This window comes from Lissotriton helveticus, chromosome 7 (assembly GCF_964261635.1).
Source record: "Lissotriton helveticus chromosome 7, aLisHel1.1, whole genome shotgun sequence".
Taxonomy (NCBI): domain Eukaryota; kingdom Metazoa; phylum Chordata; class Amphibia; order Caudata; family Salamandridae; genus Lissotriton; species Lissotriton helveticus.
This window is the reverse complement of record NC_136068.1, coordinates 1548955499-1548978921: the sequence shown is the minus strand read 5'-3', so window position 1 is coordinate 1548978921 and position 23423 is coordinate 1548955499. Positions and strand designations below refer to the sequence as shown.

At 43.1% G+C, this 23423-nt stretch overlaps 1 protein-coding gene across 2 annotated transcripts in view; it reads left to right on the top strand.

The window, feature by feature from the left end:
- The window catches only part of PPP1R12C (protein phosphatase 1 regulatory subunit 12C), a 1267429-nt gene that overhangs the window by 865770 nt on the left and 378236 nt on the right, over window positions 1-23423 (top strand). The gene's annotated exons all lie outside the window — the stretch shown is intronic.

Below are 23423 nucleotides of genomic sequence, written 5' to 3'. Positions count from 1 at the left end.
AGGACTTTTTCCATCAAGAACGCAGGGTGGCGATGGGTTCATGCTTCTCCCCCAGCTACTCATGTCTTCATGTTGGCTGATGGGAGGAGCATGTCCTGGGTGTCACCCACGCACACTGGCTTCCCCATCTAATGCATTATTGGCGCTTCATTGACGACATTTTTATCGTCTGGCGGGGCACCAAAGAACAAGCGGCTTCTTTTGTCGATGAGATTAATGTCAATGACAGGAATTTAAAGTTTACTGCGAATATAACATCTGATTCTGCAGAATTCTTGGATGTCCAAGTTTATATTGATCATGGTACCATACATACGAAACTTCACAGGGAGAGCACTGCGGGCAATTCCATCTTGCATGCCCGCAGTGCTCATCCACCACATACCATCAATAGCATTCCTTTGGGGGAATTTATACGAATCAAACGTATTTGCAGTAGTCCTGAGGTACTCGATAAATGCTTAATGGAATCCAGGACAAGATTCCTCAAACGAGGTTACAGTAAAGCCATTCTAGATCAGGCTTTGACTAAGGTACTTGCTCGTCCTCGTGAGGAACTCTTAATCTCCAGAAATAAAGAGATCATTGGATCTAACGAACAGGGCTCTGTTCGTTTTATCACCACTTATAGTTCTCAAACATCCAAGATAAGCAATATTATCAGATCAGAATGGCCAATTGTATTAACTGATGTGATTTTAGCACCATTTCTACCTAAATCACCAGCTATTACCTTCAGGAGGGCTCCATCTATGAAAGATTCACTTGATAGGTCTCAACCTGAACTTTCACCTAAAACAAATTGGTTGAACAAACCAGGTTTTTTCAGGTGCACCTCCTGTCGTGCTTGCACTTTTGCAGTTAACGGTACACACTATGTTTCGGCTTTTAACGATAGGCTGATTCCAATACGTGAACATCTGACATGTCGCAGCGATTATGTAGTTTACCAGCTGACCTGCACCTGTCTATTGTCTTATATTGGAAGTACTAAATTACCAGCAAACCAGCGCATTTTGCAGCACATTCGTGCCATAGTCAACTCTGACATGAACTATCCAGTGGCGCGCCATTTTAAATCGGTGCTTGATAAGAAACTAAAAGATCTCACATATACCTTACTTTGTTCAGTGGCTAATCCGGGCAGAGGTGGAGATCGAGAAAAATTGCTTCGCCAAAAGGAAGCTTATTTTATACTGTTGCTTGATACTCGAGCCCCTGCAGGTTTAAATGCTTTTGATGAATTGCATCATTTTCTGTAAATTGTTTGAGTTGTTTCCTTGATCAATATAGCTATAGCCCTGACCAATAACTGTGTAGTTCTTTTTAGGGCTCGGACTCCTCCCCCTGAAGGGGAGGAGTTAGAGAACTAATGTTAAAGGAGAAAAAAAAGAAGAAGAGGGCCTTGGAGAGAGAAATTCCAGACATTCCTTAGCGTTTTCTGTCATCTGGTCAGTGATTCGTCTTCCTTGTGTTTTCTTTTTAATAGGCTTGAAGTGATAGGGTAAATGTAGTTTTGTTCCGCCATTTTGAGGCATATTTCGTGCGTGCTCGCGCAAAGAAGTACATTAATTATAATTAGGAGCTGTCAGGGTGCCTCCGTTAGTGAATCCAGACGGCCGGGCGCGTTCACAAATCTGCAGCGCTCATTGCGCGCAGCTTCCTTTTCTGTGATGCTGCCGGCAGCTACAGGTAGCTACAGGTGGGGGGCCGTTCACTGCTCACCGAGTTGCACCGCTTGGCTTGCTTGGCGGGAGAACGGCCGCGGCGGACAGTTAGCGGTGGTTGTGGTGGGGACGAGTGTTGATACGATCTCCGCTTACCGCTTGCTGCACTCCGCTCTCTCCTTTGCCGCCGGGCTGTGGTGGGCTGTGGCGGCGGTGACGGTTCTGGTCACCGGCCCCCGGCTACGGCTCCAGTTCTTGTTATTAACTCGCCAGTGTTATTTTGGCATCGAGTCTCAAAGCTTACTAGAAGGAATGCCGTGACTGGAGGAGCGCTCACATAATGTTACATAATGTTTTCATTCTTTCTTTTTTTTTTTTTTTGCTGCTGTTGCTCCGGGGAAATATTTTTGGAGTGAGTGCAGAGTGACAGTGAGTGCAGAGTGACAGCAGAGAGACAGTGAGTGCAGAGTGACAGTGAGTGCAGAGTGACAGTGAGTGCAGAGTGACAGTGAGTGCAGAGTGACAGTGAGTGCAGAGTGACAGTAGAGTGCAGAGTGACTGTAGAGTGCAGAGTGACAGCAGAGTGACAGTGACTGCAGAGTGACAGTGACTGCAGAGTGACAGTGAGTGCAGAGTGACAGTGAGTGCAGAGTGACAGTGAGTGCAGAGTGACAGTGAGTGCAGAGTGACAGTGAGTGCAGAGTGACAGTGAGTGCAGAGTGACAGTGAGTGCAGAGTGACAGTGAGTGCAGAGTGACAGTGAGTGCAGAGTGACAGTGAGTGCAGAGTGACAGTGAGTGCAGAGTGACAGTGAGTGCAGAGTGACAGTGAGTGCAGAGTGACAGTGAGTGCAGAGTGACAGTGAGTGCAGAGTGACAGTGAGTGCAGAGTGACAGTGAGTGCAGAGTGACAGTGAGTGCAGAGTGACAGTGAGTGCAGAGTGACAGTGAGTGCAGAGTGAGTGCAGAGTGACAGTGGGTGCAGAGTGACAGTGGGTGCAGAGTGAGTGCAGAGTGACAGTGGGTGCAGAGTGACAGTAGAGTGCAGAGTGACAGTAGAGTGCAGAGTGACAGTAGAGTGCAGAGTGACAGTAGAGTGCAGAGTGACAGTAGAGTGCAGAGTGACAGTAGAGTGCAGAGTGACAGTAGAGTGCAGAGTGACAGAGTGCAGAGTGACAGTAGAGTGCAGAGTGACAGAGTGCAGAGTGACAGCAGAGTGACAGCGGGTGCAGAGTGACAGTAGAGTGCAGAGTGACAGTAGAGTGCAGAGTGACAGTAGAGTGCAGAGTGACAGTAGAGTGCAGAGTGACAGTAGAGTGCAGAGTGACAGTAGAGTGCAGAGTGACTGTAGAGTGCAGAGTGACTGTAGAGTGCAGAGTGACTGTAGAGTGCAGAGTGACTGTAGGGTGCAGAGTGACTGTAGGGTGCAGAGTGACTGTAGGGTGCAGAGTGACTGTAGGGTGCAGAGTGACTGTAGGGTGCAGAGTGACTGTAGGGTGCAGAGTGACTGTAGGGTGCAGAGTGACTGTAGGGTGCAGAGTGACTGTAGGGTGCAGAGTGACTGTAGGGTGCAGAGTGACTGTAGGGTGCAGAGTGACTGTAGGGTGCAGAGTGACTGTAGGGTGCAGAGTGACTGTAGGGTGCAGAGTGACTGTAGGGTGCAGAGTGACTGTAGGGTGCAGAGTGACTGTAGGGTGCAGAGTGACTGTAGGGTGCAGAGTGACTGTAGGGTGCAGAGTGACTGTAGGGTGCAGAGTGACTGTAGGGTGCAGAGTGACTGTAGGGTGCAGAGTGACTGTAGGGTGCAGAGTGACTGTAGGGTGCAGAGTGACTGTAGGGTGCAGAGTGACTGTAGGGTGCAGAGTGACTGTAGGGTGCAGAGTGACTGTAGGGTGCAGAGTGACTGTAGGGTGCAGAGTGACTGTAGGGTGCAGAGTGACTGTAGGGTGCAGAGTGACTGTAGGGTGCAGAGTGACTGTAGGGTGCAGAGTGACTGTAGGGTGCAGAGTGACTGTAGGGTGCAGAGTGACTGTAGGGTGCAGAGTGACTGTAGGGTGCAGAGTGACTGTAGGGTGCAGAGTGACTGTAGGGTGCAGAGTGACTGTAGGGTGCAGAGTGACTGTAGGGTGCAGAGTGACTGTAGGGTGCAGAGTGACTGTAGGGTGCAGAGTGACTGTAGGGTGCAGAGTGACTGTAGGGTGCAGAGTGACTGTAGGGTGCAGAGTGACTGTAGGGTGCAGAGTGACTGTAGGGTGCAGAGTGACTGTAGGGTGCAGAGTGACTGTAGGGTGCAGAGTGACTGTAGGGTGCAGAGTGACTGTAGGGTGCAGAGTGACTGTAGGGTGCAGAGTGACTGTAGGGTGCAGAGTGACTGTAGGGTGCAGAGTGACTGTAGGGTGCAGAGTGACTGTAGGGTGCAGAGTGACTGTAGGGTGCAGAGTGACTGTAGGGTGCAGAGTGACTGTAGGGTGCAGAGTGACTGTAGGGTGCAGAGTGACTGTAGGGTGCAGAGTGACTGTAGGGTGCAGAGTGACTGTAGGGTGCAGAGTGACTGTAGGGTGCAGAGTGACTGTAGGGTGCAGAGTGACTGTAGGGTGCAGAGTGACTGTAGGGTGCAGAGTGACTGTAGGGTGCAGAGTGACTGTAGGGTGCAGAGTGACTGTAGGGTGCAGAGTGACTGTAGGGTGCAGAGTGACTGTAGGGTGCAGAGTGACTGTAGGGTGCAGAGTGACTGTAGGGTGCAGAGTGACTGTAGGGTGCAGAGTGACTGTAGGGTGCAGAGTGACTGTAGGGTGCAGAGTGACTGTAGGGTGCAGAGTGACTGTAGGGTGCAGAGTGACTGTAGGGTGCAGAGTGACTGTAGAGTGCAGAGTGACTGTAGAGTGCAGAGTGACTGTAGAGTGCAGAGTGACTGTAGAGTGCAGAGTGACTGTAGAGTGCAGAGTGACTGTAGAGTGCAGAGTGACAGTAGAGTGCAGAGTGACAGTAGAGTGCAGAGTGACAGTAGAGTGCAGAGTGACAGTAGAGTGCAGAGTGACAGTAGAGTGCAGAGTGACAGTAGAGTGCAGAGTGACAGTAGAGTGCAGAGTGACAGTAGAGTGCAGAGTGACAGTAGAGTGCAGAGTGACAGTAGAGTGCAGAGTGACAGTAGAGTGCAGAGTGACAGTAGAGTGCAGAGTGACAGTAGAGTGCAGAGTGACAGTAGAGTGCAGAGTGACAGTAGAGTGCAGAGTGACAGTAGAGTGCAGAGTGACAGTAGAGTGCAGAGTGACAGTAGAGTGCAGAGTGACAGTAGAGTGCAGAGTGACAGTAGAGTGCAGAGTGACAGTAGAGTGCAGAGTGACAGTAGAGTGCAGAGTGACAGTAGAGTGCAGAGTGACAGTAGAGTGCAGAGTGACAGTAGAGTGCAGAGTGACAGTAGAGTGCAGAGTGACAGTAGAGTGCAGAGTGACAGTAGAGTGCAGAGTGACAGTAGAGTGCAGAGTGACAGTAGAGTGCAGAGTGACAGTAGAGTGCAGAGTGACAGTAGAGTGCAGAGTGACAGTAGAGTGCAGAGTGACAGTAGAGTGCAGAGTGACAGTAGAGTGCAGAGTGACAGTAGAGTGCAGAGTGACAGTAGAGTGCAGAGTGACAGTAGAGTGCAGAGTGACAGTAGAGTGCAGAGTGACAGTAGAGTGCAGAGTGACAGTAGAGTGCAGAGTGACAGTAGAGTGCAGAGTGACAGTAGAGTGCAGAGTGACAGTAGAGTGCAGAGTGACAGTAGAGTGCAGAGTGACAGTAGAGTGCAGAGTGACAGTAGAGTGCAGAGTGACAGTAGAGTGCAGAGTGACAGTAGAGTGCAGAGTGACAGTAGAGTGCAGAGTGACAGTAGAGTGCAGAGTGACAGTAGAGTGCAGAGTGACAGTAGAGTGCAGAGTGACAGTAGAGTGCAGAGTGACAGTAGAGTGCAGAGTGACAGTAGAGTGCAGAGTGACAGTAGAGTGCAGAGTGACAGTAGAGTGCAGAGTGACAGTAGAGTGCAGAGTGACAGTAGAGTGCAGAGTGACAGTAGAGTGCAGAGTGACAGTAGAGTGCAGAGTGACAGTAGAGTGCAGAGTGACAGTAGAGTGCAGAGTGACAGTAGAGTGCAGAGTGACAGTAGAGTGCAGAGTGACAGTAGAGTGCAGAGTGACAGTAGAGTGCAGAGTGACAGTAGAGTGCAGAGTGACAGTAGAGTGCAGAGTGACAGTAGAGTGCAGAGTGACAGTAGAGTGCAGAGTGACAGTAGAGTGCAGAGTGACAGTAGAGTGCAGAGTGACAGTAGAGTGCAGAGTGACAGTAGAGTGCAGAGTGACAGGGTGCACATTGTGTGAGTGTGCAGAATGAGTGTGCAGGGTAAACAGTGTGTGACTATGCAGGGTGACATTGGGAGTGTGCGGGTGAGCAGTGTGTGACTATGCAGGGTGACATTGGGAGTGTGCGGGTGAGCAGTGTGTGAATGTTACGGGGCAGTGTGTGAGTGTGCAGAAAACACCACACACACATACACCACACACACACACACATAACGCACACACAAACCACAAACCACACACCTCAGTCTCTCAACACCACACACTTGTCACCACTCAACACAACACACTCACCACCACACTCAATCCCCAGGCTCACCCCCACAGACTCACCACCACACACTCACCAGCACACAGAAAACAACACACACAACAACACACCCCCAGCCGTCAATGAATGCTTTCACCATGCACAAACACCAACAACCATCATCCATCTGTGCACGCTTTTACCAAGCGCACACCCACCAGCCGTCAGTGCACCCTTCCACCAGGCACACACACCTCCAGCCGGCAGTGCACTTTTCCACCAAGCAATCGCAGTATGGTACACTTTACTTTTAAACATATTCATATAAAGCACAGCATGCCACCATTGGTAAAATTACAATTCAACCAACATACTTCCACTACACACCACATGCACACACTCCATAACACATGGCAAAAAGACATTGGCATTTACAATGCCATTAGCTCAAACTCAAATAAATCCGAGCCCGATTGCATTTCTAATGCTTGTTTCCTTATGCAATATGTTTCCCTTGTATTTTGGTGCGGTTAATTACTATTCTCAAATTTGAGATAACACACTGAGAAATTGTTTCCTTCTGGTTCTTATTTGTAGGTTCTCTAATTGAGTTTTCTGTAGCCTGTTAATTTTTCATTTAGATCATGAAATATTTTTAAGCACTTGCACTTTAGCACAATGGCATTTGGTTCACATTGAGACACAAAATGTATCAGTGATAGGGATGCTGACAGCCAACTTGGGGAGTATGACATGTCTATCTCTCTGTTCTTAAAATGTTTCTATGCACTAGCATTAGATTTCCAGAAGTTCTTGCTATACTTAAAACAATGTTTGTATTGTTGATACTCAGGATCCATTGTATTTATTTTTTTGGTTGATATTTATTAACTCAGATGAGATTTACACAAACAATTGATTTCTGTTGATTTACCTGCCCCAAGTTGATCTGCTGGCTTGTTGAAGTGACGATATCCCTACTTGTTATTAGAGCACTATGCTCTAATTGTGTCTTTTTTTGTTCATCTACCAAACATCAATGTTTTGAACTTTTTGGTTTCATTATGAACTTGTTGACCATTTGCTTTGTTGCAACCCTTGCGTCCTGTTTCTTTAGGCGCTTGGGCTTTTAATTTCAATTTAATGCACTGCCTACTCCTGACGCGTCATGTGATCAAGCTCCGCCTGCGGAGCGAAACGCGTCAGGGAGGGCACTAGCTCTTTTCACTTTGCTGAAATAAAATGGATTGCTGGCACAGAAGTGTGTGATGTGGCTTTTTGGTGTTTGCTAGATCAAATACAAGCACCTATTCTTGGAGTGAGGTCTACGCCTGCTGCAGCCGCTACTTTTGGCGGTCAGGAGTTTCTGTTCATATATATATATATATATATATATATATATATCATATATATATATCATATATATCTCCTACTGGCCATCGCCAGTAGGTAGTTATAGTTAGGACTGATTTCCCATAGGAAATCCGCAACATTCTATTTGGAATAACTTTGGCGCCGGTTGATGAATCTTCGCAAAATATTTAAAACTAATGGCCAGCTCCGGTCCGCTCCTATCCTGTAAGTCTCGGGATGATCCGTGTAGCGGGGGCCGAGAAAAAAGGGGCGTCTCAAAACGTGTATTCCCATGCAATTTTCTATAGGAACCTTTAGCCTCAGCTACACAGCCCTAACTGGTGAACGGAATTACACCAAATTTGGCAAAGAGGTAGTCCTTGGTTCAGACTCGTGCATTTTGCTTAATTGGTATAAATCCGTTCAGTAGTTCCTGAGAAAATGACATTTAAAAGTATATATCTATATCCGCGGTGGATCCGTGCACCCTGCCGTACACAAGCTGTATTCTAATTGGCTGTCAACATTCCAAACCAGGAAGTGTTGGCAGCCATCTTGTGCCGAGGTACAACGAGGTACAAGAAACCTATTAAAAAAAAGTGCAAAATGCGAAAAGTGGGCAGGGTAGAAACCCCCTGACCCCCTAGGCCTGCTCAGGAGGTCCCAGGAGGACCCCCAGAGTCGCCAAAAATGTTTTTTTAAATCTGCAAAATCCATGCAGGGTTTGCCGATGGGGGAAAAAAAAAAGAAACGCGGGCTCCCACGCTATATTAGATATTAGCTCCCGGGGGCAATGAGTTTGTTTAGGTGGGGGGCCCAAAGGGGCCCCCGGGTCTACCACCCCCTGGGACTTTATTATAAATTGTGCGGTGGGGCTCATAGCCCCCCTCAGCCCCGGGGACCGCCACCCCGGGGCTTTTATTAAAAGTGGGTGGGGGGCTCAAAGGCCCCACCAAGCCCCGGGGACCGCCACCCCCGGGGCTTTTTGCTAATATATATGCGGGGGCTCACGCCACCAGCAAATGTATAACCCCCTTTAAGCCAAAGTCAGTCTTCCAGCCTGTCATGGTACATGACAATATAGATGTCTACCAGGACTTGGTCATCCAGGATCTAAAAAAAATTACATGCCAGGGAGCTGCGTAGCAGAGAGGTGTTCTGAGCTCACGCCCCTTTTTACACCTCTCTGCAACGCAGCTCTGTGGCGCTTACTGGAGGTAGCTGGTGGGCCAGTTGCACCCCAGGGACCCTCAGTATTCAAGGGGAGTTAATCCCCCAACTTAAAACGCACCACGGGGGGCGTTTGCACAGTGGTGAAGGGAGGGGGCAGGGCCTGAGTTCACATGTGTGGAAACACGCTTTGTGGTGCGGTTTAAGTTGGGGAATTAATTCCTTGTCAATCCTGAGGGTCCCTGGGGGCCAACTAGCCCACCAGGTACCTCCGGTAAGCGCCACAGAGCTGCATAGCAGAAAGATGTAAAAAAGGGCACGGTGTATTTCTAAGTGTCTATTTTCACAAACTACAAATATTCCTTAAAAATCGCCTATATGACTTAAACGCATTCTTTCAACTGTTTACAGGAGAGGCACCAGTGCTGGATCCAGGATCCACCACTGAGTAAGAAAAAGTAACGATAACACTACTTACTTGCTAAGTGAATTTCCTGCCATAGGATAACATTAGTGAATCTTTGTGAAAAAGTTTGTCAACTTTTAAAATACAATAATATTCCTTAAAAATACCTACTGTAACCAAAACGCTTTTACTCAACAGTTTACAGGAGATGTCCCAGGACTGAATCTAGGATCCAGTCCTGTGGTTAGAAAAGTAATCCATAAAGTAACTAATTGCATTTAACTAGAAATTCCCATTCAGCTCAATGTTGCATTGTTTGAAATTGTTGCCCATTGCAACAACTGTAACTACTATATTTAAAACTCTATTGCCTATTTGCAAAGTAATTAAACGAAAATAATTCATTCTGAGAAAGTATATTTTGTAATGTAATGTATAATGTAATTATAATGTAATTTAAAAAATAAAATATCTAAAAATAAATAGTTTAAAAGAATTTAGTAAATCGGTATCAAAATAATAAATATAAGAATTAATACACTTAAAAAATTTTCATTTACAAACCTTTGAAATTCACAGAAAAAACTATAGATTTCAGACATGTTCTAGTTAGGAATTAGCATTTAAAAAACCTTAGAAATTCACTGAAAAAACCATAGGTTTTAGGGGTGTTATAGTTAGTTGGACATTCCACTCGTACAAACCATTCAAATTACCCTGTTATAGTTAGTTGTACGAAGTATAGCTCGCGTGCCCGCAATCCACTGCTGATGATGTCACATATTACATCATTCATGACATGGTCAGTGACATCACTGATGACCTCTCAAAAGACATCACTGATGATATCATCCAAGTGACAATCTGATACATCTTATCGTACACTAGTATAACCTTTCAACACATTATAAAATATGGAGTACTATTTTTGAAACCATTGACACACCAATACAAGTTTCTAAAAACCCACTCAGTGATTCCTACATCTAAACACACATCTAAACACTTGCCTATAGATTCACTCATACATGCTAACAAAGATCAATAGAACACTATTAAATATACTTGTACACCTACATCAACATTACACACCAGCACACATCCTATTTACTTATGCAGTCATCATACTCACTTATGCAAGCAATTGATCATACTTATATTTACTAAGCTACACACTTACACAAACATCACTTTATTTATTGATAGAGATCGTAACTCATACTTAATGTGTTTTAAAATCTCTATTACAAGTATACAGTTATCCATACGTCACTCATACAATCACTAAGTCTTATGTATACGTATTTATATACAACAACTGTCACATACACTGCCTTTTATATTTCTAGTTTGTTGGACATGTTTTATTGAGAAATATATTTACTCATCACCACACCCATAAAGAGATTCACTGACCCAAACAACTTTTTCCACATACAGTCTTAACCTCATATACCTACTAAATCAACTATTTAACATCTTTGGACAGTCACACACCTCCCACCCAACCACACACACATTCATTCACTATCCCATATAAATACTAACTTAACTAATTAATAACTAATATAGACTTTCACATAGCTAGTAACCAACTTACTTGTAGTTTACACTACAAGAGATAGTGATTCAGGTATTCACATAGTTTAATCACTATCCCATATATTTAGTGAAACACTTTAAATTCGTCACTTACAGTCAATCACATTGCTACTAAATCCTCCATTCAGACACTTATACGTCCACTAAGTCTTCAAGGCAGATTGATATATATATATATATCAAATACTTATTTAAATATGGAACCAAACCATTCACTGGATGACGTCATCAGTGATGTCATCGGTGATGTCACTGGCCATGTCATGAATGATGTAATATGTGACATCAGCAGTGGATTGCAGGCGTGTGAGTTCTAGTTAGTACAACTAACTATAACGGGGGAATTTCAATGGTTTTGTACGAGTGAAATGTCCAACTAACTATAACACCCCTAAAACCTGTGTTTTTTCAGTGTATATATGTATATATGTGTGTGTATATATATATATATATATATATATATATATATATATATATATATATATATATATTCTGAGCAAACGCTGTGAAGCTTGGAAGAGCACACATCCACTCTCTGCCATCCAGCATTTCAAAAGTGCAGCCCTCCGTTTTTGCTTCGTGTCATGGTTACATCTGCCAACGCGTTTCAGGGCTCAAGGCCCCTTCTTCAGGGGCTGAGAAATCACACATGAGGCCAGCATGCGCAGTAAGTTGCTTTTATTTTAAACCATCCTTCTGGCGATGGGCGTGTTTGCATCCACTTGCCCTCGTGCATTCTGGGGGATGGAGTTTTTGCATACTGGAAACGTCTTTTTCTTTAAGTAAGTTCATGCGTGTATTTCCCAAATAGTTCTGATTAAAATTTCTTACTCTGAGTGAGCCACGAATTTGCATTAATGGGAAGGTTTCATCAGCACATTGAGAGCGGCGCTGCAATGTCAGGTTCAGTCCCGACTGTCGTCTCCTCTCAGCTGTCGGTTGGAGTATCCTTCAGCTGACGGTGGTGCCTCTCCCCACGGTCACGCCCCGTGTAATATAGTCTGTGCAAACGCTGTGAAGCTTGGAAGAGCACACATCCACTCTCTGCCATCCAGCATTTCAAAAGTGCAGCCCTCCGTTTTTGCTTCGTGTCATGGTTACATCTGCCAACGCGTTTCAGGGCTCAAGGCCCCTTCTTCATGGGCTGAGAAATCACACATGAGGCCAGCATGCGCAGTAAGTTGCTTTTATTTTAAACCATCCTTCTGGCGATGGGCGTGTTTGCATCCACTTGCCCTCGTGCATTCTGGGGGATGGAGTTTTTGCATACTGGAAACGATAATTTTGTAACTGCTCCTGAATTACCGAAAAAAACTGTTTATTCATCGAGTTATATAAATTCATTTCAGCAGTTATCTTGTCCCACTAGAGGGAATCTTTAAATCACGTGTTTTGACAATTCTGATCAAACCATAGTCAAATGTAAAATGTTGAATATTGGGCAGAAGGTTGAAAATTAATTTCTGCATTATTTAAAAACTACATGTCCCATAAAGCAATGAGGCACTGGCAAACCCCAAACAGGAAGTGATGTAATGAACACAAAACAAGTATATCAGGGAGGGGGAGCCAAGTGACCGGTTGATCGTGAACAAGGTATTTGTAATACCGAAACGCGTAGGTCTTAACATCTGCCTGAGTTTGTGGAATATAAAAAAATAAAAATTGCAAAACTGGCCCGTGGAGTGCGACCCATTTTGTCCCTTTGAGAGGGAACAGTGGCAAATATATATATATATATATATATATATATATATATATATATATATATATATATATATATATATATATATATATATATAATGTGTGTGTCCTCCCTGAAACTTTAATTATGCGGATACCAGATAGATACATATAGATAGATATATATATATCATCTATATTACCTACTGGCAGTCGCCAGTAAGTATATATAGTTAGGATTTTTTTGAATAGGGATTTCTGAAAATTCTATGTTGAATAACTTTGGCATTGATGGACGGAATTGGCTGAAATTTTCAGGAAAATGGCACATTTTGTTTCTGAGCATCCCCTGAAAGTTTTGGGGGGGTTTCGTCAAGCGGGGGCCGAGAAAAAAGGGCGGTCCCAAAACGTGTTTTTAACATTGAGTTTTCCATAGGGCAGTTGGACTCACTTTTAGCTCGAACGGCTGAATGGATTTCCACAAAACTTGGCAAAATTGTAGGGACTGGTAGCCCGATGTGCCTTTGCTATGTCTCAAGATATATGCTCCAGTGGTTTTTACGAAAATTAACTTTGAAAAATATATATTGGGCTACATTGGGCTATATATATATATATGTTAGAGCCCAAATGTAGCCCAATGTAGCCCAAAGATGGCCACCAGAGACAAAAAAAAACAAATGTAGCCCAAATATCAGCCAGATGTAGCCCAACTATAGCCCAATGGCAGAATGTCCCAGAGTGTTCTAAAGAACAACTAGAACGCTAATAGTCTTACTTATGACAAAAGTATGGCACACCTGAAGTCATCTTGATTGGAATAAAGTGGTAACACTTTTACATTTAATTTGAAAAGGAACAAAATGAGGGGTTTCATTTTGCCATAGAAATGTTATATATATATATATATATATATATATATATATATATATATATATATATATATATATATATATATATATATTACCTACTGGCAGTCGCCAGTAGGTATATATAGTTAGGATTTTTTTAAATAGGGATTTCTGAAAATTCTATGGTGAATAACTTTGGCGTTGATGGACGGAATTGGCTGAAATTATCAGGAAAATGGCACATTTTGTTTCTGAGCGTCCCCTGAAAGTTTGGGGGGTTTCGTCAAGCGGGGGCCGAGAAAAAAAGGGGGGTCCCAAAACCTGTTTTTAACATTGAGTTTTCCATAGGGCGGTTGGACTCACTTTTAGCTCGAACGGCTGAATGGATTTCTATGAAACTTGGCAAAATTGTAGAGACTGTTTGCCCGATGTGCCTTTGCTAGGTCTCAAGATATGTACTCCAGTGGATTTGAGAAATTAACGTTCAAAATAATATATATATCTGTGACAGCGTCCAGGTTGTTGTGTTGTGTGGGTGATGTAAGTACCAACATGTAGGTACCAATGAAGAGTCTAAAATTTAATGTACACCGTCTCCTCTGTAGATATTTTGTATGATCTAATATGGGTTATTTAAATGTAAATGTGTGGAAAAGCGCTTCATGCTTTAAAGTAATTGTATTTTTGAACTTATTGTTCTTTCCTCTTAGTCCTCCTCTTTGTTTTTTTTTCCCCACACTCTTCTTCAGCATGATAGTTGATAAATTTGTTCCCTCAAAAAATTTATATACATAAAGAAATTATATTAAATACATATAAAATATATTTTTCCTTTAAAAGAAGAATACATTTTACAGCTTTTGATATTTGCTATTAAAAAACCATTGAAATTCACTGAAAAAACCATAGGTTATAGACCATATATAGTTAGGAATTAGCATTTACAAAACCTTGAAAATTCACTGAAAAAACCATAGGTTATAGACCATATATAGTTAGGAATTAGCATTTATAAAACCTTATTTTACTCACACAAAACCATTGAAATTCGCATATATAGTTAGTTGCACTAACTATATATCGCGCACCCGCAATCCACTGCTGATCACGTCACATATTACATCATTCATGACATGGTCAGTGACATCACTGATGACATCCAGTGACTGTATGTTTCTGTAAAGTTAAAATATGTCTTACATATTGAAGAATGAGTGGATGTATAAGTGTCTGGATGAAGGATTTAGTAGGTGCATGACTGACTGTATGAGTGAGTGATTAAATGTGTCTCACTGAGTGCATGGGTTTGTGACTAAACTGTCTTAATTTGTGCATCATTATGTCTGTTGTTCTGTAAACTGCTGCATGTGTTGATCAGTAGCTATATGAGTAACTATAGGGGTTATTGATTGGTTGCCCAAGTATTTGTATGGGAGACTGAGTGTGTGGGTGGCTGGCAGGTGTATGACTCTGTGCATAGATGTGTGAGCAGTTGATTCACTAGATGTATTGGTTCAAAAGTGCATGTGGAAACAGCTGTATGGGCGGTTGACTGTGTGCATGAGTGTATTGGTGAGTGAATGGATAACTCAGTGCTACATGTCAAAGTAAGTACATATGTAAAACACAGTACATGTGAGAGTTGACATATATAAATAACTGTGCATAAGAGCCAGTGAATGTGTGAGTGGCTGTATGGATCATTGTGAACTTGTATCAGGGATTGTATAAGAGAGTAAATATGTGTTAGTATATGTTTGAATAATTAAGGTGTGTATAACTGTATAGTTGAGGAAATGGAGGTGTGATTGATTCTTTGCATGACTGACTAGGTGTGTGAGTAACTCCATGGATGAGTGACAGTCTGTGAGTGTCTGTTTACACGGAGTGTATCTAAGGTTATATTAGAGTCTGAAGAGGTTCATCGTATTTTCACATGACTGATGTCATCAGTGATGTGATCAGTAATGTCAAATGAGATGTCATCAGTGATGTCATCAGTGATGTCATCAGTGATGTCATCAGTGATGTCATCAGTGATGTCATTTGAGATGTCATCAGTGATGTCACTGACCGTGTCATGAATGATGTAATATGTGACATGATCAGCAGTGGATTGCGAGTGCGCGATATATAGTTAGTGCAACTAACTATATATGCGAATTTCAATGGTTTGTGTGAGTAAAATAAGGTTTTATAAATGCTAATTCCTAACTATATATGGTCTATAACCTATGGTTTTTTCAGTGAATATATATTTATGCTTGAGAGGTCCCTGCACACTTCGGGCGAGGTCATTAGCTGGCGCTGTTCTGCCTCGGCATAACCTACCTTTCTCCGACACATCGGAACGACTGAGCCCACCATGACTGGATGAATGCAAGCGGTGTCGGAGTCACTGAACTCCGCTTTGGGCTGGACACATTGTTGTACTCGCCCCCGTGGATACGTACTGACAGTTGCTGGTTGTGCAGTTTTGGGGTCACCGGAGGCCTTGCAGATGCGGATGGCAGCTCGGGACAGCGGTGAGAGCGGCTTGTGGGTTCACCTGGTTCCGCATTCCTGCGGTGGTCCCTGCTAAAACATTGCATGCTGGGACTTGGAGTGCACTCCACCATGCCAGAACTATCAGTAGGTGGAGCTTACTTGCACTCTAATTGGGGCGTCAACCTGCAGCAGCATTTCTACTCACCACCCGTCACACTCTGGGCGCTGATGAGGCCACACGGCCGAAATGCATACGCCCGCTGATTTGTTGTACCTGCATTAAAGAGACTTCTACTGTCCCCATATTGGGCCTCTGCCTTTTTCTTTGAAGAAGGTTTCTTGGACATGTTTTGCACGTTCTGCCTGCGACGTGCTTGAGAGGTCCCTGCACACTTCGGGCGAGGTCATTAGCTGGCGCTGTTCTGCCTCGGCATAACCTACCTTTCTCCGACACATCGGAACGACTGAGCCCACCATGACTGGATGAATGCAAGCGGTGTCGGAGTCACTGAACTCCGCTTTGGGCTGGACACATTGTTGTACTCGCCCCGTGGATACATACTGACAGTTGCTGGTTGTGCAGTTTTGGGGACACCGGAGGCCTTGCAGATGCGGATGGCAGCTCGGGACAGCGGTGAGAGCGGCTTGTGGGTTCACCTGGTTCCGCATTCCTGCGGTGGTCCCTGCTAAAACATTGCATGCTGGGACTTGGAGTGCACTCCACCATGCCAGAACTATCAGTAGGTGGAGCTTACTTGCACTCTAATTGGGGCGTCAACCTGCAGCAGCATTTCTACTCACCACCCGTCACACTCTGGGCGCTGATGAGGCCACACGGCCGAAATGCATACGCCCGCTGATTTGTTGTACCTGCATTAAAGAGACTTCTACTGTCCCCATATTGGGCCTCTGCCTTTTTCTTTGAAGAAGGTTTCTTGGACATATATATATATATATCCTCCCTGCAACTTTAATTATGCGGATACCAGAATGGACACTTTCAGATTTGTCAGGTAAACTCAAATTGAGCAAATTTCATCGCCTGCTACCAAAAAAGAAAGCACCCTCTGAAGCAATCATGAGTCCTTCCCTTCTCACAGTAGGTGACCGAGAAGCGTTTGAAGAAATATGGTCTTTGCAAAATGAACAGGGGGAAAATGGTAATGCGGCAGAAAGTTCACTGGTGGATGACACGAGCAAATGTATAACCCCCTTTAGGCCAAAGTCAGTCTTCCAGCCTGTCATGGTGCATGACAATATAGATGTCTACCAGGACTTGGTCATCCAGGATCTAAAAAAAACGACATATTGCCACCAACAAAAAGCGATTTGCCATCAGTAAACAAAATCGTTGCTAGACACAACTGGTTGACAGGCTTGAATCTGACTGCAACATCATAGTCAGACAAGCGGACAAGGGTGGAAATATAGTTTGTGGCCACGTCAGTTATACCTGGCGGAAGCTGAATTCCAAGTGGGGGACAATTTGTGTTACAGAAAAAGCAACATCCAAATAGTGAAGGCCACCTGGATGGATCAACATGCAAAACTCCAGGCTTGGAGAAGTGGGGGATTGATTTCTGAGGAGGAGTTTTGCTTCCTAAAAAAAGAACATCTGGTCATCCCTACATTTTATCTGATCCCAAAAATACATAAAAACACTGAAAAAAACCCTGGAAGACCGATCATTTCGGCCATCAATAGTTCATTGGAGAACACTTCTAAATACATTGATTATTTCCTACAGGACTGGGTCAAAGGATTGAGGTCATATGTTCAGGACACCTCTGATTTTATTCGCAAGATAGAGCATGTGAATTGGGGTCCAGACATGTTTTTAATGACTTTGGATGTATCTGCCCTATATACATCGATCAGGCACCATGATGGGTTGAAAGCTATTGAACACTTTCTTAACAAATGTCCGATGAATTTTGCAGCACATAACAAAATGTTAATTACAATAGTTCAAATGTGCTTAGAGCAGAATCTTTTCCTCTTCATCAATCAAATTTTTCAACAAATCAGGGGAGTTGCCATGGGGGCCTGTTTCTCCCCCAGTTACGCATGTTTACACATGGGGCTGTGGGAGGAACAGGTCCTCATGCGACAACTCAGATATTGTGGAACACAACATAAATTTGTAACTACGGTACATCGATGATTTGTTTTTTGTTTGGAGGGGTTCGGAAGAAAGAGCCAGGGCATTTGTCAAAGAATTGAATAACAAAAATCTAAATCTAGAATTTACATCCAATATTGATGCTACTTCTATTTGTTTCCTTGATATGGAGATTTACGTAGAGAATAACATCTTGGCTACTAAATTATATAGAAAACCAACTGCCAGAAATACCGTACTGCATGCGGCTAGTCATCATCCGCACCACCTTATCAGCAGCATCCCCTATGGGGAGATGCTGCGCATTAGGAGGATATGCAGTTCGGCAGCTGAATGTGCAGCTGCACAGGAGGCCAGCAGATTAAGTTTTATAGCCAGGGGATATTCTAATGAAATCCTTGAGTCTGCTATTATTCGGACCCAGAATATGCCCAGACAAGCAGCATTAATTCCAAAAGTCAAAGAAAGATCCAATGGCCTCAGCGATTCTGGTATCCAGTCTCGCATAATTCTATCTTACAGTAGGCAACACTCAGATTTAAGAAAAATATTTTATAGAAATTGGAATCTCATTAAAGGAGATCCTATTATTGGTCTGAGTGTACCAGATAAACCAGCGCTTACTTTCAGAAGGTCTCCATCAATGGCCAAGGCTTTGGTCAAAAACAGTTTAGAACCTCAGATCTCCAGTACATGGATGTCCCTTAGTAAGGGGTTCAAGAAATGTCCTCAGTGTAAAGCCTGCCGTCATGGTTGTAATAAAACTAGCTATAGTAGCCCTTTTAAACAACAACCAATTGAAATCACTAAAAGACTGACTTGTAAAACTGACTACGCAGTCTGTGCTGGAGTGTCCGTGTGGGTTGAGGTATGTAGGTAGTACCAGGTTACCCGCCCACAAACGGATACTTCAGCACATCAGGGCCATAGCTAGCAAGGATCAGGCTTACCCAGTAGCTAGACACTTCGAAACCACACACGAAGCAAATCCAGCCCACCTCCAGTATTCTATTATCGACACGGTGTTACCTTTAAAACAAGGAGGGGATCGTGAAGCCAGATTACGCCTCCTCGAAACCCGTTATATACTGGAGCTAGACAGTAAAAATCCAAATGGGCTAAATGCTAGTGAAGATCTCTATATATGTCTGTAAGATTTAAAATACATGAGGGCTCTTTTGTCACAATCTGTATTATATAAGAGGGGTCTTAACTGCACTAATATACTAATCATCATGATTATTATGAGAACTGCACAATTTTAAATGATTTGTTTCTGGTCTTTTTTATGGTTTTAATGGGTGTTAATCAGATATGAGATTTGGATTATGGTATGATTTATATTTGCACTTGCATTTTTGCACATTGGGTTTAATATTTTACACATTGATCATTCAGGACCATTTATATTGAAATGTTTTTCAAAAGAGTTGATAGACAGTGCACATTATTCTCTGCCCACTTGGGCTATATTAGGATGCATGGCAACTTTTAGAATTTCTACTATATGTAGCTATATGTGGACAGTAATTTTGCACTATGCAGATATTTTTCACTGAATGGGCTGTACTAGTATAAAGTTTCGTTCAAGGGATTTTTAAATCATTTTTAAAATAAAAATGTCATTTTTTGCAAATGGGTACTTGATAGATTTTTTAAAATTGTATTTTGAATATTTAATATTTGTGTACATGCCCCGTGTAACATTAGTATTGGATGTTACTAATAGCTACCAAACAAAGTAGTGTTTCTTTCTATGTTTATGCCTACAATGCACTGATTGAGTTGCACTAGCACTTCAAATAGTGGTCCTGACCACTCGCAACATGTCATGTGATCAAGCTTCAGGGGAAGCGAAATGTGTCATGGCGGACTGGCTGGGCACGAATTAAGCACGTTAAATTGCACTAAGAATTGGGTCTGCTCTTCGTCATTTTCTGTATGGAGAGCAGCTGGCGGTGGTGAGATATATATATAACTTTGGATTTTGGTACGAAAATACAGCGCGCTCACCCCCCAACCCCCCCCCACCCCCGAGAGGTCTCTTGTTATTATGCTCGGACTTTCATTTCGGGGAAGGAGGCTGCAGTTTGTGTCTGCAGAGGCCCCATCAGGTATAGCAAACTACTCTCCTTGTGTGCAAAAAACGGAGGAGTGCAACGCTGCTAGCCAAGCCACTGTGCATTTGTCAGCCATTCACTGAATGGGCTGGCACATTGGACTCGCAGCACCAGCATTACTCTGGGTACATCACGTGCACGGGAGGCAGCACAACATCAAACAGAGGTGGGGAGGAACCAACAAAGGAGTGGCCAGAGACTGCTCAGGACACTTTAATTACCCCCAGGTGTAAGGCTCTGAAAAGAAGGAAACGGGAACCGGCACTGATGAGAGCACACATCTCCGCTTGAAACGCGTCTGCCTGGCGTTTCCTGAATTCTGACAATTTGGCTGAAATAAATCCTGTTTGCCTGGCGTTTCCTGAACTCTGCTAATTTTGCTGAAATAAATCCTGTTGGCAAGTCGGCATATGTCGGGCTCATTCGTAATTGAGTGGGCGTTGGGTATATATATATATATATATATATATATATAATTTTATTTTTTTTCTTCAATCCACAATTTGCCTAAAAGCATCACGCGCACTCGGTAGTAATGTGCAGGGTTTTTAATTCTCAAAAAAGGTTACGCGTTTCGACACCCAATGTATCTTGTTGTGAACGTGTGAACAAGACACATTGGGTGTCGAAACGCGTAACGTTTTTTGAGAATGAAAAAACCTGCACCTTACTACCGAGTGCGCGTGATGCTTTTAAGCAAATTGTGGATTGAAAACTAATCTTTCGGCACATGGGTTCGCCGACAACGCGCCACCTGACTACGGGAGCGGGATCCCGGAAGGACCCTTTCTGTTGAATAGACTGATATATATATATATATATATATAATCGCTCCTGTTGCGCCCTGTTCACGCACTCATACACGGGTGCTGTCTGCGGTTGGCGCCACCGCAACATATAACGCTGCTTGTCCCCTTCTTTTCCTTCAAAGAGACACAGCACTCACGGGGGGAGAGTTAAGATTTTATTAAACTCTCAAACGCACCAGACGCGTTTCGGCATCCGCCTTCCTCTGTGGTACGAGGGCGTACTGGATGCGACCATTTTTATTTTACTACCTCGTGATTAATTTTACAAGTCATAAACATTGACAAAGGACTAGACAAGTTTTTACCATTTGCCAAAAGTACATAAGGACAATGAGAAACCCCCGGGACGTCCAATCGTGAGTGCACAAGGAAGTTTATTAGAACATTTGTCTGTGTACATTGACTATTTTCTAACGGATTTTGTAAAAACTCTACGCAGCTATATCAGGGACACCAAAGACTTCTTAGCACACATAGAAAAAGTGCAGTGGAGAGAAGGGGACTGCATGATAGTGATGGATATAGCTAGCCTATACACAAACATAGGCCATGCAGATGGTTTGATAGCCATAGAAAGTTTTTTGGTGACAAGATCAGCAAAATTCTCTGAACACAACAAAATGCTGCTGGAACTATTATCTTTTAGTCTAGAGAATATTATTTTCCTATACCAGGATCAACATTACCGACAATTAACGGGGGTGGCAAAGGGCACTTGTTACTCACCGAGTTTTGCAAATCTTATTGTAGGATGGTGGGTGGAACGGGTGGCCTGGCCAACCACAATGGAGAATGGACACAGAACATCGTAGCCTGGTATAGGTATATCGATGACCTCTTTTTGGTATGAAGGGGGATCGATAGACTCCGTAACCAAATATGTGAAAAAACAAAATGAAAATGAATATAATTTGAGATTTACAGCATAGGTGAGCTGTACGAAAGTGAACTTTTTGGATTTGGAAGTTTTGGTGAGAAATGGTAAAATAAACACTAAACTTTACCGTAAACCCACGGCGGGGAATTCAATATTACATTCTACAAGTAGTCATCCCCCCAGGTTAATCCAAAGTATCCCTTATGGGGAGTTACTAAGGATAAAAAAATTGTACAACGAAGGAAGATTTTGAAAGCAATGCACAAGATAGCATAGCCAGATTTGAAGCCAGGGGGTATGGAAAAAATGTCCTCAAAACAGCTTTGGTTAAAGTACAGAACAAACCTAGAGGGGAGTTGCTGAAAGACAAAGAGACAGCAAAGTCAGGCAACACTAACTCATTTAGGATGATAACCACCTATACCAGGGGAGCAGACAGATTACGTAGAATTTTCAGAAAAAATTGGAACCTACTTAAGACAGATCCGGGAATTGGAAAGGATCTACCCACATGCCCGATGATAACATTTAGACGGGCCAGGGCATTGAAAGATACATCGACGAAGAGTCATTTATCACAACCATTACCAAAACCATTTGGTGACCACCCACCGGGTTTTTACCCATGTGGGAGGTGCAAAGCCTGTAAAAATAGCAAAAAAAATTAAAACATACAAAGTGAGAGACAATACGAAAGCAATAAGGAAATTCTTGACATGCACAACACCTTACACAGTATACTGTCTAGTCTGCCCCTGTGGACAGAGATATATCGGGAGCACCATCCACCAAACTAAAATCCGTATACTAGAACATCTACGTGCCATTAATAAAGGGGATGTCAGTTATCCAGTAGCGAGACATTTTCAAAAGTATCACGACAGCAATAATGAATTAATGTCATACTTTGCATTAGATCATGTTCCCATGAGCGTAAGGGGAGGAGATAGATTAATGCAATTACGCAGACTAGAATCTAGGTACATTATAGATCTTTGTACCAAGGCACCGGAAGGCTTGAATATTCATGAGGAACTCTGTGCATCTGGGGTAAAGGGCTCTTTATCAAATATGGTGATACTTTCTATAAAACTACACAGGCACACATGCATTTTCATTGTCATAGACTGCTTTCACATAAAATAATTACAAGATGGTTATGGGAGAGTAATACTGTTCATATCAGCTGAGTAAAATGATGAGATAAATGTGGCAAATTGATAATCATTGTAAAAATTATGAAATAAGGAAAGAGATGTATATATAAAAAAAATTTAAGGATATAGGTAATGCACGTTTTGAGTTTTGTTAACTGTAATTATGGTTTAGGAAGGACTATTGGACAAAATAGCCCATACAGGGTGTTATTAATTAATAGGAGGTAGCCCATATAGGGCATGATTGTACTTCTATAGAACGGATAAAGGAATTCTTTACATAACAACAATGCGCTGTATGAATATCGGGCACTGTTATAAAATGGCGCTCATGAAAGTGCGCGTAGGAACATTGTTTTGATAGTCCTTTGTCAATGTTTATGATTTGTAAAATTAATCACGAGGTAGTAAAATAAAAATGGTCGCATCCAGTACGCCCTCGTACCACAGAGGAAGGCGGATGCCGAAACGCGTCTGGTGCGTTTGAGAGTTTAATAAAATCTTAACTCTCCCCCCGTGAGTGCTGTGTCTCTTTGAAG